The sequence below is a fragment of the Cydia splendana genome, chromosome 19 (assembly GCF_910591565.1).
Source record: "Cydia splendana chromosome 19, ilCydSple1.2, whole genome shotgun sequence".
Classification (NCBI taxonomy): domain Eukaryota; kingdom Metazoa; phylum Arthropoda; class Insecta; order Lepidoptera; family Tortricidae; genus Cydia; species Cydia splendana.
In genome coordinates, this window is record NC_085978.1 from 6,612,752 (window position 1) to 6,628,342 (window position 15,591).

Below are 15,591 nucleotides of genomic sequence, written 5' to 3' on the forward strand. Positions count from 1 at the left end.
GCTGCCAGGTGGAGTGAGAGAAATCGACTTCCCTTTAACGTAAAAAAGTGTAAGGCGATAACTTTCTCGCGTAAACGTTCTGCTCTTCAAACTGGGTACAGCTTAGCGGATTCCTCCTTGGAGAAAGTTAGCGAAATTCGAGACCTTGGTTTAATATTAGATAGTAAATTTGACTTCCATTCGCATATCAATAGTATTTGCAAGCAGGCCAGTAAAACCTTAGGATTTGTAATGAGAATATCCAAGCAATTTCACGTTGGAGTGGCTAAGGTTCTCTATAACGCATACGTGCGCAGTAAGTTGGAATATGGTGCGGTTGTCTGGGATCCATATGAGGACAAGTATTCCCTAATGCTTGAAAAAATACAACGAAAATTTGCACGTTGGTTGTATAAAAAAGCCTATGGATATTACCCTTACCTCTACCCTTCCATCTTTGTCTCGGGGATGGTTGGGCTAGACACGCTCGCATTGAGGCGGAAGTTGTTGCTCCTGGTGCACTATCTCTCAATCATTCACCACCAAGTTGATAGCCCTGAGGTGTTAGAGAAGATAGGGTTGTTGGTTCCTAGGAGGATACCGCGGGATGTGGACGGGGCGGTCGCGCCGCGTCGCCGGCCGTGTGTGTTGCTGCGGCCGTCCGCTCGCACATGTTACGCGAGGCACGCACCTACCACGCGTGCTTTATCATTTCTACATATTATGCTCACTCAACACGTTGACGCTGACATGTTCGCCGATCGTTTAGCAAACTTGTGCAAAACTGCTAGACAATTTTTAAATTTTCATACTGCATGACATTGTATATGTGTGTATTGTAATCTGTTTTGACATTTAATTCATATAATTTTTAATTTGTTTGACATTTTTATGCGCATGTATTTATATTTTTGTATGTTTTTAATTGTTACTATTTTGACAATGTATATGTTAGCGTGTAAGTGATTTGGTCTGTAACTGTAAGCTTACATTGTGTTCAATAAATAAAATAAAAATAAAAATAGTCAATAATTTTACATCCAAGAACGTAATATGCTAAAGGATTAGGTATCTAATAAATATCGTCATATGTCAATACAAAGTCAATTTACTAATTAAGTAAGTAAATAACACAACCTGTTTTAGCACTAAGTGTCACCCACTTGAACCTAATTACTAAAACTCGTCTATTACCTAACATTTTCATTTCAACAAATCGCGGCGAAAATGTGCTAACTAGAGGTGAACGACCTTGTGACGTCACGCGTGACATCACGCGGAGGCTCGCTTCACAGCACCGGTTGGCCTATTTCGGCTCGACTCCCAGCGACCGTGTGGCCTAATGGATAAGGCGTCGGACTTCGGATCCGAAGATTGCAGGTTCGAGTCCTGTCACGGTCGAAATTAATTACTTTTGCTGTGAAGTAATATAACATTTTTATAATTTTTTGCTCCTGTTTTTCGGTTTAAATGTAAGTCATAGAATGTTTTTCTAAATTTAATAAAAGGTATATTTTATAGATGTAATATATCTTGTATTGTCAATATAGGTACATATGTCTTGTACGTGTGCAGTACTGGTAAATAATATTTACGTGAACAATAATTTTATTGTTTTTCTTGGCAACAATAGGTACCGACCTATGAGGAGGTTTGAGGTGTAGTTCTTGTAAGCAGGTACCTAACTAGGTAGATAATTTTTAAGTGATTGATTGCTGTATTAAAAATATTTCAAATTAATGTAAAAATAATCTACTTTTCGTGGGACAATGCTGTCCCCAATCCCACATTTTTAGGGCACAGTTCATTATTAATTCAGTTATAATTACATTCGACGATTATTATGTAAGTAGTACAACGTAATACCGGTAAACATGTCCAGATTTAGGTCGAAACACAAACAATGAAAGTGTCCCATTAAATATAATATTGTATTGTTCGTAGGTACCCGGGTGTGGCCTGTAACACGAGCAAAGAATTAAAACATAGATTGTACTCCTCAAACGGTGACACTTTTGTTCAACAACTTTTAAAAATTATGAAGTATTTAGACTCCCTATTTTTCATACAAAATAAATATTGTCTTCAATGGACGCCATCGCAACGCCATATTATTGTGATTGACGTTGCTTGTCACGCCTTAAACATAACAAAATTCGCAATACATTGCGTCTTAGAATAAACTTTAAAGTGTAATAAAAATTAAACCACAAGTTATTTTTAAAAGTCGCTGAACAAATGTTGGTCAGTATGAGGAGTACAGCCTACAGTTTAATTTTTTGCTCATGTTACAGGCCACACCCGGTATATTTGGGCGCATTAGTGAGAACATAACTTAGCTGCACTTGGCTGCACCAAATAAGGTCCATAATTTTTTTTCTTATGTTTAACATGAACTTGCAGTTTTGTCTATTGTACTAGCGAGCATGGACGCAAAACTTGAATCCATAAGGCACTTGTCCCACCAAGAGCGAGTAAGCGATTAACTATCGGCGATTTCTCGCCCAAGAAACGAACAAAAGATTAGGATCCTGTGTTAGTAAAAGAGACACATATATTAATAGTTCATCGCTGGCTGTTCACACTGCCGGCGAGAATACTCGCTCTACTAGTTTGTCGCCGCGATAAGATAAAACTAGCTCAGCGGTACTCGCTCGGCGATGCTCGCTTCGTAGTTAGAATTCAGGCTGCGAGACCAATCAGTCTGCGTGTTCGGCTACGCTGCACCGCCCGAGCGAGTGACGCGAGTAATAGCCCGTCGCACTCGAACACTCGCCTATATAGCCGAGCGACAAAACTATTGGAGCTAACACTCGCTTCTCGCCGCTCGCCCACTCGTTTCTAGTTTATCGTTCTACTCGCTTATCGCTCATCGTCGGCGGTGGGACAATTGCCTAAGGCAATCTTAAGAACCGGGCCTTCTTTGGTGATGGTACCTTAGGTAATGGAAAAGATGTAAAAAAAAATAAGAGAAGGGACTTTGTGCATATAGCTTTTCCCAAATAGGTACACATCCTAATTAGATTGATTTTGTAACTTTCTAAGCCATTCTTAAATTTATCAAAATCGTTAGACCCATTTATAAGAACCGATTAATCTACAGATTTGTAATACAGGAGTTGTCATTTAATTTTAATTTTAAGAGAGTAGGTATTCCTTGTGGTAACTGCTCAAAGACGCAGGTTTGAAAATAACCAAACTTTTTGTCTGTTTTTGTTTTTTTGGTTGCGTACCCAATTTTAATTAGATTATATGCATTACATTATTTATATATGTATGTAGTTTAAAATACAACCTAATTTTTTACATCTATTTATCAATAGTTTCTAATGAAAATCCACACTTTACTTATGTACTTGTGTTACCTACTTTCAATGCGATGTTTATTGAGTTAAGTAGGAGCAGGTAGGAGTTATACGGTACTCCGGTAAGAGTTTTCTGTCTTTTTATTCCATAATATCTATAGGTTTTTATTTTTTATTACCCACATTTTAAATTGAGGATAAACTGTTGCACAACAAACAACGTCGTAGTTGGTCGTAGTTTTGGGAGTTACCCGTTTATTACTATTCGTATAACGTACCTAAACATTCAAATTAAGTATACGTACGTACTTGCCTTCTTTATGGAATAAGAACACACGCACTTTCCTGCTTTAGGTTATTTACCGCATAATATTGTGATTTATTTTAGCCCAATTCTTTACTGTTCCTATTATATAACACTTTAAACTCTCGCATTTTGTACACATATTTAATTAAATATGAGACCCGTTTGTGTAATTAAATATGTGTTCCTATTATTTTATTTACTTAATAAGTAGTTTACTTAGTAAGCCTACATTTAAATCTATGTTAAAAAAAAATAGGTACCATAATAATTTGTAGTAATTAATTACCACTAAATAATTATACCGAAGTAATAATAGTACTACTAGGTACAGAAGACTCACTCTCTAACAAAACGCGTCTGTTACGATCAGGACAGATATGGCCGCTAGGTGGCGACAGCGCCACGCGCGGCTTATGGCTAACCACCAAAATTGGTGTGGGACGGATGTACTTTTAGCTGCCTGCTGCAAAGCGACGAAATCGTGGAGTGAGCCACGCCTGCTATAAGTTATTAAGTTACATAACTAGAGACTGATCAAACCCACACTCAAACTCATTGTTGAGTTTTGCGGGACTATGACTATTTGTTTTTAATAAGTACCTCTATATTTTATTAAATAAATTAAATAATATTAAAAATAACCGCTTTCAGACGAAAGGGGTGCCTGGCGTCCGTAGGCTCGTTGGGTGGACGATATTTGGAAGATTGTGGGTCACTTCTGGATGAGATTAGCTTCAGGAGGAAGGATAAGTGGCGTACCTACTCGAAGAGAGGCCCCAGCAGTGGGCAATAAAAGGCTGATATGATGATGATGATTATTATTTTATAAATCAAAGCGAAAGTTGTAGTTTGCTATCTGGATATCATCCAACCTCCGTAGGGGGCGCCACTACCACTATCCATCACAATCTGGGGGGCTACCGCGAAACAAGAAAATCGAAATTTCGTTATCTAACCTCTCTACCACTCTTGCATATTCGAGCGATAAAGAGGCAGATAACTAAATTTCGATTTTCGCGTTTCCCGGTACGCCCTTGTTAACAAATCGCCTTGATGCATCAATGTCATATTTTATTGTCTGTGAAAACTTGTCAAAAACAGTTTAGGGCACAGTTACTTTATGGTTTACTAGCTAGCTTAGTGCTGCACTCTGGCGGCAGAACATTGCAGTAATACCCCCTATTGAAGTTATACTCTTATTTTATAACGAGACCCTGAAGTAACATCAAATTTGATATGATCATTCAGGTAACATATCGCTGCCCCAATATTAGGGTTCTATGTTTCACTTTTATCCAACGGAAATTTGAACATTGTCATAGTGACATTAAGTCGAATTTCAACTATCTTGAAATTTTAACATAGAACCCTGTAATATTGGGCCAACCATATGTATGTCTGGTACTACATTAGTTTTCGTTGATAGAATTTTAATACAAAGAACTTAGAGTGAGTTGAGTCAGACCAAGAAAAGTCTGCAGCGATTTTGATAGCCCACGCAGTGCACGTGTTATTTTAAACGTCAAACTTCTATGAAATTATGACGTATAAATAACACTTGCACTGCGTGGGCTATCAAAATCGCTGCAGACTTTTCATGGTCTAGATCTAGAAGCTTTACATACTTACCTACAAAAGTTTTAGTCACTTTATTTTCTTTGTATAACAATGATTGTATGGGAGCGGCGCGTTTGTGACTCTCAAACTTGCTATAGCTGCTATCTGAATGTAAAATTTAATCTAATACAAATTATAATATTATGAAGAAAATGCCTTAAATATGTTTGATTTCTATTAATAGTAATATTAATCAGATAATTATTTATATTCAGATAATGTTTTTACCTGCTCATTTTCCTGCTTTATGATGTTATAAAAAAAGGTTTTATTTTCAGGCAACACATATGTATTAAGATTAAAAGTTAAACGTCACAAAAAATATTATTATTTATTTATTAAATGTAAAAATACACCTACAGTAAATAGTACACCCATATGAAACTAAATTTAAATACTTAAACTAAAATTTAAGCAAAAGTAAAACAAGTTATAACATAGTGTTTTGTTATTTTTCGTGGTTTTTCCTTGTTCCTAGGTAATTTATTCGGCCATAGTGTTTTATATGCGAACGTCGTCATACATTGATGCCAGACGTCTGCAAACTACACTGTCTACATAATATCTATTATATTGTTTACAGTACATATGGTGCTAGGTACTTTACCGCCCTAGGGCGGGATTAAGGACAATACGTGTCTATGTAAAAAAAATAAAGGGCCATATATGTACATATATGTACCTACTGTAAAACGTTGTACAATGCACGTGCGAAAAGGTAATTCGCATTTCTTCCTACATTTCGCACTTGTACCGTAATGTACTATTTCATCACACTTGCTTATGCTCATAAAGCCTGGTATTTCACGCAGTTAATAGGGAGTTATCGCTTATTTTAATTCTAAATAACTAAATGTCCGAAACAAACAAACTACTAAATTAATTGTAGAAAAAGGATAAATTACAGTATAACATTATCACAGTGTAAAAAGTAACAGTGGACCGACGCCTTTGATGTTTACGTAAATGCCGACACCGCGCAAGAACACAGTAGGGCTGTCTCAGACTTTTACACAACTGCCCAAGACTTACACTTGACTTACTAATACACGCTAGTAGTACCGAGCTACTAACAATGGTGATGTATGCAGCTCGGGTGCGCGCGACCCACCCCTCGCCACTCGCTATAATATTCTGATTTTGACAACGCATTGAAGTTAGAGTTGCTATTTTAGATCTATTTTCAATTTAATGTAACTTTATAATGTATGGGACCAAGTCTCAAGATCAAACCCCCTAGTCTCCTCTACACATGAGTAAATAGCGTAAAGTCAAATGATTTTCAAAACTAGACTGGAGGGTCTGAAAGGTTTATTAAAATGGGTTTCCAATTATCGTCTAGTTACAATTTGATCTAACTGAGCTTTTAAAGCAAAATCTTTGTCTCAAATAGGTAGTTCGTTTACCTCGAGCACAGCATAGGAACAATAACAGTAACCTATCTCCGAAAGTCCGAACATTCAGGTTATCTGGAAGAGAACCCTCATAGGGATAAGTTCGCCTTTGTACTTAAGTACCCGTTACCTACCCTTGTTTCGTTCAATAAAGTGTTTATTACTTAAATTTAGGAATAAGTATATTTAAAGTAGGTACATACCGTACATATATTATAGTTATACACGTCAAATTTTAATGAAAATATAACGTGTATAATGATATTAGTACTACACTTTGTTCTGTCAAATGCGGTGCAGAGCTAGCTTAATTAAACAGACTCTAGGCCTACAAAAACACAGTGAGTTATGACAAACTGAGGATAAATTGAAATAATAATAAGGGTAGTAGAGACGTTTTGGAATTTAACTAACTCTTTCTGTCTATCTGTCTGTTTCCACTTTCTGGTTAAACCGCTGAACCGGATTAGATCAAATTTGGTATGGAGATAGTTAGAGGCCCGAGGAATAATATAGGGTAGTTATTTTTATTTAAAGTTGGATTACTCTGTGTAAATTTACTTTTCCTAGAGCTTTACAAGGGATAAGCGCTCGTGCCCTAAACCCTTTTAAGCTGAGGTATTTTTGACTTCGGTTTCTAAAGTTTGACCACGGGTTGCCAGCAAAGTAAAAGGTGCGGCTAATTATGAGTGGCATTTTTGACTTTATTACATAAGCGAGGTCAAATTTAAAAGTAGATATAAAGTATTTGTAATTTAAAAGCGTTTTTACATTGTTCGACCCAACATCGGATCTCAGATGGCCTTTGGAAAAAATTTCACTGGATATCTTTTTAGGTCCCAATCTTTAATACATTAATTTGTCTCGACTCGTGAGGATTTTTTTTTATGAAAGTAGACTTGAAAAGGTTTACTTCAATCTAAAACGGTCCGGGTCCGGACCGAAGTTTCTAAAACTTCGTGATCACATGATGCTTTCTATGGAAAACAAAATGTCGGACGTTTCGGCTCGGACCCGGCCTGTTCTAGCCTGAGTCATCCTTAAAAGTAAAAAAAAATAAACTGATAAAAATATGAGTTTGGTACCGGTATCTCACATTTTGATTACATTCATTCCTCTTAAAAGCGTAGTTATTTTGTAACTTAAATTTATATTAACATTAACTAATTAAGTTACAAAATAACTTTTCGACTAGGTACATTAACTATTTTGTTTCCAAGGTTTCCTTGAATGTATAGGAATCTAGAGCTTTACTAACTAACGCCTATAACGGTCCAATTAATAAGAAAACATTTCACGCATCGCATCGTTCCAAGAAAAATACACTCACTTGCTTTCCCAGGGCACAAAAAAATCGAAAGTACTTGTATGAATGTAAGTGTTATATCGGACCACCCACGTGCCCTCAACAATGTAGGACTTTCGATTATGACTAACGTTCGATTTAACACACTGACATGTCGTGTTATGTCATGTTTTGAAGTGTCAGTTGACATTGATATTAATAATTTTATTGTTGTTATGTTTTATAAGCTCCCGAAAGTGAGTCTTTGGAAGTATTTTATAGTTCGTTTTTTTTTAGCATTAGAAAGAAGGTAAGCGATCTTGGCAAGTCTTTTAATTGAAAAACGCTTTTTAAAAATCAGTAACTATTGCTTATGAAAGCAGAATAATATAAATGATCGTACTGGATTCATAATTGTTACATATTTGCCGTGACTTATTTTTAAAACGTGTTTTTCAATTAAAAGACATGTCAAGATTGTTTACCTTTTTTCTAATGCTAAAAAAAATTCACAGATTTCGTGCCTCACACGACTATCGAGCACATTGGAAATGAATCTACGGAATTCGAAAAAATATTGTCGCTGAGCGACGAGAAAGTCTGGATAAGGAAAAAGTTACAAAATAAAACTACAACGTTGAATGATAATTATTTTATTCTTAGATTAACACAAGTATCCTGGACATAACGCATGTGAACAAACAAATTGCAAAATTTCCACACGCGTATCGAAGTTTGAATAATTGTCGCCGCGCGCCGTGGCGCATAATATTTATAATATATCATTTAGCAAAAATTTCATTTTTCGATTAATAAGCAGGATATATTAATGCTCAAAGTACAAGAAAATTATTACACGGCAAATCCGTAGTCAACTCGAGAAGTGGTAGCCACATCGCCGTTATCGTCACTCGAGACTTGATCGGCAGCGGCCCATTTGCTGCAAGATATGAAATTTTCTTGACAGCAGTTTGACGCGACGACAGATGACCATAACAGCGTTTGTCTATGTTGCACCAAACCTGAGTTCCAATAGGTACTACCAGGGTTCAGCATCAGCTATCTTGGGTAATGCTCTACCATGTGATCATCATGACAAATCGGATGTCCAAAACAGCGCGTGCCTATGTTGCACCAAACCTAAGTCCCGCTAGGTACAACCAGGGTTCAGCATCAGCTCTATCTTGGGTACTACTCTCCTAAGTGCTCATCAAGACGAGTAGGATGACCAAAACAGCGTGTGCCTATGTTGCAACAAACCTGAGTTCCTTTAGGTACAGCCAGGGTTCAGCATCAGCTCTATCTTGGGTACAACTCTCCTAAGTGCTCATCGAGACGAGTCCGATGACCAAAACAGCGTGTGCTTATGTTGTATTAAACCCGAGCTCCACTAGGTACTGCCAGGGTTCAGCATCAGCTATCTGGTAGCAGCCGCCAGCAACATGCTGAGGTGAGACCATTTCGTGGCACTTTTTATTTTTTATGTTTCTCTGTATAAGTTTTTATTTTGTGTTTGTGCTCACAAATAAAATTCTTTCTATTTCTATTTCTACCTCTACCTCTACCTCTACCTCTACCTCTACCTCTACCTCTACCTCTACCTCTACCTCTACCTCTACCTCTACCTCTACCTCTACCTCTACCTCTACCTCTACCTCTACCTCTACCTCTACCTCTACGTCTACGTCTACGTCTACGTCTACGTCTACGTCTACCTCTGCCTCTGCCTCTGCCTCTACCTCTACCTCTACCTCTACCTCTACCTCTACCTCTACCTCTACCTCTACCTCTACCTCTACCTCTACCTCTACCTCTACCTCTACCTCTACCTCTACCTCTACCTCTACCTCTACCTCTACCTCTACCTCTACCTCTACCTCTACCTCTACCTCTACCTCTACCTCTACCTCTACCTCTACCTCTACCTCTACCTCTACCTCTACCTCTACCTCTACCTCTACCTCTACCTCTACCTCTACCTCTACCTCTACCTCTACCTCTACCTCTACCTCTACCTCTACCTCTACCTCTACCTCTACCTCTACCTCTACCTCTACCTCTACCTCTACCTCTACCTCTACCTCTACCTCTACCTCTACCTCTACCTCTACCTCTACCTCTACCTCTACCTCTACCTCTACCTCTACCTCTACCTCTACCTCTACCTCTACCTCTACCTCTACCTCTACCTCTACCTCTACCTCTACCTCTACCTCTACCTCTACCTCTACCTCTACCTCTACCTCTACCTCTACCTCTACCTCTACCTCTACCTCTACCTCTACCTCTACCTCTACCTCTACCTCTACCTCTACCTCTACCTCTACCTCTACCTCTACCTCTACCTCTACCTCTACCTCTACCTCTACCTCTACCTCTACCTCTACCTCTACCTCTACCTCTACCTCTACCTCTACCTCTACCTCTACCTCTACCTTTACCTCTACCTCTACCTCTACCTCTACCTCTACCTCTACCTCTACCTCTACCTCTACCTCTACCTCTACCTCTACCTCTACCTCTACCTCTACCTCTACCTCTACCTCTACCTCTACCTCTACCTCTACCTCTACCTCTACCTCTACCTCTACCTCTACCTCTACCTCTACCTCTACCTCTACCTCTACCTCTACCTCTACCTCTACCTCTACCTCTACCTCTACCTCTACCTCTACCTCTACCTCTACCTCTACCTCTACCTCTACCTCTACCTCTACCTCTACCTCTACCTCTACCTCTACCTCTACCTCTACCTCTACCTCTACCTCTACCTCTACCTCTACCTCTACCTCTACCTCTACCTCTACCTCTACCTCTACCTCTACCTCTACCTCTACCTCTCCCGCTAACTCTATTTCTACCTCTACTTCTACCTCTACCTCTATCTCTATTTCTATTTCCACCACCACAAGAATGCATAGATTGTCGAATAGTGCGTTCTGACTTTTTGACTATTTTAAGGTTAGGCTACAGGGCAAACCCTTAACCCGATCGTCTTTGTTTTAGGCTCAAATTGTAGCTGACTAAATTGTCCAGAGCCGTTTTTCTCAAATTTTTGATATCATTCTTCGTTTCCAAATTATCGAGCACCAAAATCAAAAATTCGGAAAAAAAAGAATTTTATTTTCACTATTTCGACCATAACTTTTTTCGTTTTTGACTTTCTCGAATAATTATTTTTGCACCTTACAGCTCTCGTGATTATGCGTCTTTTAAGCCTATTTTTTAATATCATATCTTCACAACTTTCCGAGATATAAGGGGATCGCACTTTTTCGTGAAATCGGACCCTATACTGGAGCGAACGAAAAGACATTTCCAATGTCAAAACGAACTACAGTAAATCAATAGTTAATATGTAATATGTACAGTCGACGTCAAAGATATGTTTACATTTTTCGCCTTATTACAAAGGAATAAGGTGCAAAAGTGTAAACATATATTATCTTTGACGTCGACTGTACTACACCGGGCTGACCTTTGCGTTTACTATGAATTTTAAAATCTAAAAGGGTTATTATTACAAAAGTGCTCGGAAATTCAACAAAGTTCAATGAACTCCGAGAATATTGTACAAAAATCGTTTGCCGGTATCTACCGCTATCATTGAACTATTATTACTATAGACAAAGAGAATTTGAAATAGAGGCGGATTTTCGAAGTAAATTATGTAGTCGGTACATTTACTGTCATCTTTCGACACAAATGATTAAAATGTTAGAATGCCATTTGACTTTGATCCTTATTTTTCCACTTAGTGTCAAATTGGTTAAATATCAAAAACTATCGCCGTCTACTCAAGACTATTATTTATACAGATAAAAAAAATATACGACTAAAAAGAACCCTTGCGGCATCCTGCTGCCGACAACATTCCCTCGCTGTATTTTGTTTTGTATATTAAGCCGAAAACGGAGGACCCGCGGTTAGGGAGGAAAATGAGGACTATAAATGTAATCCTCATTTTCCTCTCTGGATATTAACATTGTTGAAAATATTTTGACACAATTTGTTGTACTTATATCAAGCACAGTTATGCCCCAACGTTTGATTTTTTTCGAATTTTTAATTAAATATTATACAAGTAAGGAACATTCATAAATTTGTATGAATTCTGTTTTTCGCTCCTAATTTTTACAATACACACAAAATCAAAAAAAGTCAAAGGTAGAGGCATAGGTATGATTAATATACATCAAATTATGTTAAAATATTTTTCACCACGCCAGCTCGGAAAGGCTTACTTTGTACTTCAAAAACTGATAGCAAAGTTGCACTTTGCTATCAGTAATTCACATGTGAGGCAAAGTAATCAAATGCAAATTTTGAGCAATTTTCTTATGTTTGCTGGTAGAATTGACTTCTAAATTATGATTTTGGATATTTAATAACATTCATTTGGATTTGATTTGGTTTGATTTTGTTTGGTTTGATTTTACATTTAATATTTTCTTCGGGTTGGTGTGGTGAAAAATTATGTGTTTCACTCGGGGGCAAATTTTGTTTAACCCTCGTGCTTTGAAACCCTCGCAATGCTCAAGATTCCATTTTTCTAACCACTTGCTACGCTCGTGGTCCTATTTTCCTTTCTAGATATAACTATTCCATAATGTTAATATCTAGAGAGGAAAATAGGGCTACCTTTTTATGGAGAAGCGGCCATCCCCTTTCCTCTTAATATGTACCTATCTGACTTAGTAAAACTATGAACTAATGTAAGTAAGTAGAATAGAATAGAAATATTTTTATTCGCGAGCACAAACACAAAAAATAAAATTATACTAGCAGAGAAACATAAAAAAGAGAAAGTGCCACGAAATGGTCTCACCTCAGCATGTTACTGGCGACTTCCAGCGCTGATCTTCCGATGAGATCATCCGGTGAAACAATCACGACAGGTAACATGAATATAACAACATAAAATAAACAAATAAATAAAATTAATATAGCGCGCTGGGGTATCGATCCAGAGGCCGTGAGTTCAAGACTCACCCAAGACAGTAATTTTTCCACTTTTAAATTTTTTCAAAGCTTAAAATTAATATATACATACAAAAGTGCTTTTAATGCCCTCTAAGAGCAATGAAGTCGAATTTAAAATACGTGTGCATTAAAATAAATACTCTACAAGCTATATATAAAAATATTTGTCCACTTAACCTAATTTTGAAACATTCTAAAAACCCTTTGTCTGGAAAGTTAGGCAAATATTCCAGACAGCCATTTTTAAGGCCTCTCCCACTTTATCGGTTAGGTATGCGAAATAGAATTTTCACGTATCCCTTACATATATAACCCTTTAAGTTGATGACCTTTAAACCTTTTAAGATAGGTAGAGTTAGACCAAGATAAGTCCGCCAATGATTTTGATAGCAGTGCAAGTGTTATAATACGTCATAATTTCATAGAAGTTTGACGTTTAAAATAACACTTGCACTGCGTTTGCTATCAAAATCGTTGCTGACTTATCTTGGTCTAACTTTATATAGGTTTTGAATTTGCAACTTGTTTTATTTGACATTCAGTCTGTAGAAAAAGTTTCCACCACACTTTTTATGAAATTAAGGGGCACATATCGCACACGTGACGAACTTAAAAGATAAAAACCCTTTATTTTGATGCCCCCCTCGATAACTTAAAAAAAATGACTTAGGCTCGTGCAATTTCGAGTGCATAGGCCGCCATATTGGTTTTATGATGACGTCACATAGCCTATGTGACTCAGAATGACGTGAAGGTTCTAACTATACCTCACACGTTCAAATCGGTTAAGATACTCAGAAGTTATTGTGGAATAAAGAAACTCACATACATATATAGTCTTTTTTTTGGGCAGTCGTGTAAAAAGGTCATCGACCAAAAGGGTTATAACCCTAAATACATATGGGATAGGTAGTCTTTTTTGCGAAGTTTTTCCTCATACCTCAACAAACATAGGTTAATAAATTAACCCAACATGACAACATAAAGCATCTGAATAATGTGATACGGGATGTATTGCTGTCACGCCTACATGTTTTTGCTGGCAAAGGGTATTCCCCGTACATTTTAAACTTATTAGATTGAAGGATAAATTACTGCCACTCCTTTAATAGGTTGACGTTTTAGAACCTATCTTCTATAACAAAATTTGTATTAGCGGAATCAACAACGGTTACATTATCCATGTTAAAACATGAATTAAAAATGGAATAACTCAAGTAAGATTTTATTTTAATGTTTGTTAAAATACTGAATATTTTAAGGAGTTCTCTAGATTCTTCACGGATCCCATCATCAGAACTGGGTTTTGACAAAAACGGGACCAACTTGGGACTATATAATGGGAAAAAATATTTTTCCAAATCGGTGCAGAAATAACGGAGTTCCGAGGTAACATACATACAAAATGCAGTCGAATTGATAACGTCCTCCTTTTTGAAGTCGGTTAAAAATGGAATAACTCAATTAAGGTGGTGGTACTATACTCGACATGCTAATGCCCAATAGATGACACCCTGCTTTCACCTCTATTGACAATGACTTAAGTTTCAAGATGACATGTACTGGGACCGCGTCGAGCACCAGTACCACCACCTTATCCCTTATCTTACTAAGATTTTTTAAATTTTTGTTGCCGGCAATCGGCATAGGTACTGGATCAATAAAAATAAGGAAAAAAATCCAGTGAACGGCGATTCCTCATAAAACTCAATTAATCAGAAAATGGCTGTAGTCTTCCAAGAACTGTCGTGACCTTGGCAATAGCGGGGAAGTGGAAAAGATCGATAGCCAATTCAGTTAATTAGACCTAATAGGTAGGTGTTAAGTTTGATTCCATTGTCATCCGGTACGATAAGGACCCACAGATTACCAGTTCGCCGGACGATATCAGTCTGTCAGTTGTTCGGAGCTGTCAAATTTTGCGTTTAACTGACAGGCCGATATCGTCCGGTGAACTGGTAGGTAATAAGTGGGCCCCTTTATGATGCTTCCACATTGTCTGTTATAAAATGTTATTGTTGTAGTTGACCTCTTTTGTGCAGACAACTGTTAAGTTTTCTATTTTTCTATTTTTGATATACATGTATTTTAAATTTGCCTAGTTACCTTACTTCGAATAAAACACTCTTGTCATGAACATCTCTTTCTTACTTTATTTTACAAATACCTAATTTTCACAACACGTTATCAGCACGAATGCTATAATTTATAATGCAAAGTTTAGTGTAATGTGTATTTCGTAAAATATTGCGTTGTAGTGATTGTGTGATTGATGAAAATAATAAAAATCGTAAAAATGTCACACGAATCGGGAGATGCTTCGAGTGGTTCTAATTCCCGTTCAAGCTCATCTTTTCCATCGTTTTGCCTGAGGAGCAAAGATGGATATCCTGCGTGGAAATTTAAGATGCGCAATTACCTATTGCACGAGGATCTGTGGGAGACAATCGGTGGCTACGCTGAAGGAGACACGACCCCTGCCTCTACAAAGGTACGAAAAGATTCGAAAGCCCTGGCAAAGATATGTTTGACAATAGATGGTGCGGCAATCATTCATGTTAGATGTGCGAAAACCGCAGCCGACGCATGGAAATCTTTGCAGAAAGCTTTTGAGGATAAGGGAATGGGACGAAGACTTTCTTTAGAGCGAAAATTGTACAGGTTAAGTCTGTCAGACTTTTCGAATATGGAACTGTACATTAACGCAGTTATGTCAACCGC

At 37.5% G+C, this 15,591-nt stretch overlaps 1 non-coding gene across 1 annotated transcript; it reads left to right on the forward strand.

Annotated features, from left to right (window-relative positions):
- Positions 1-1,307: 1,307 nt before the first annotated feature.
- Trnar-ucg (transfer RNA arginine (anticodon UCG)) lies at positions 1,308-1,380 on the forward strand. Its single transcript has one exon. It is a non-coding gene; the product is annotated as a tRNA-Arg (tRNA).
- Positions 1,381-15,591: the final 14,211 nt, after the last annotated feature.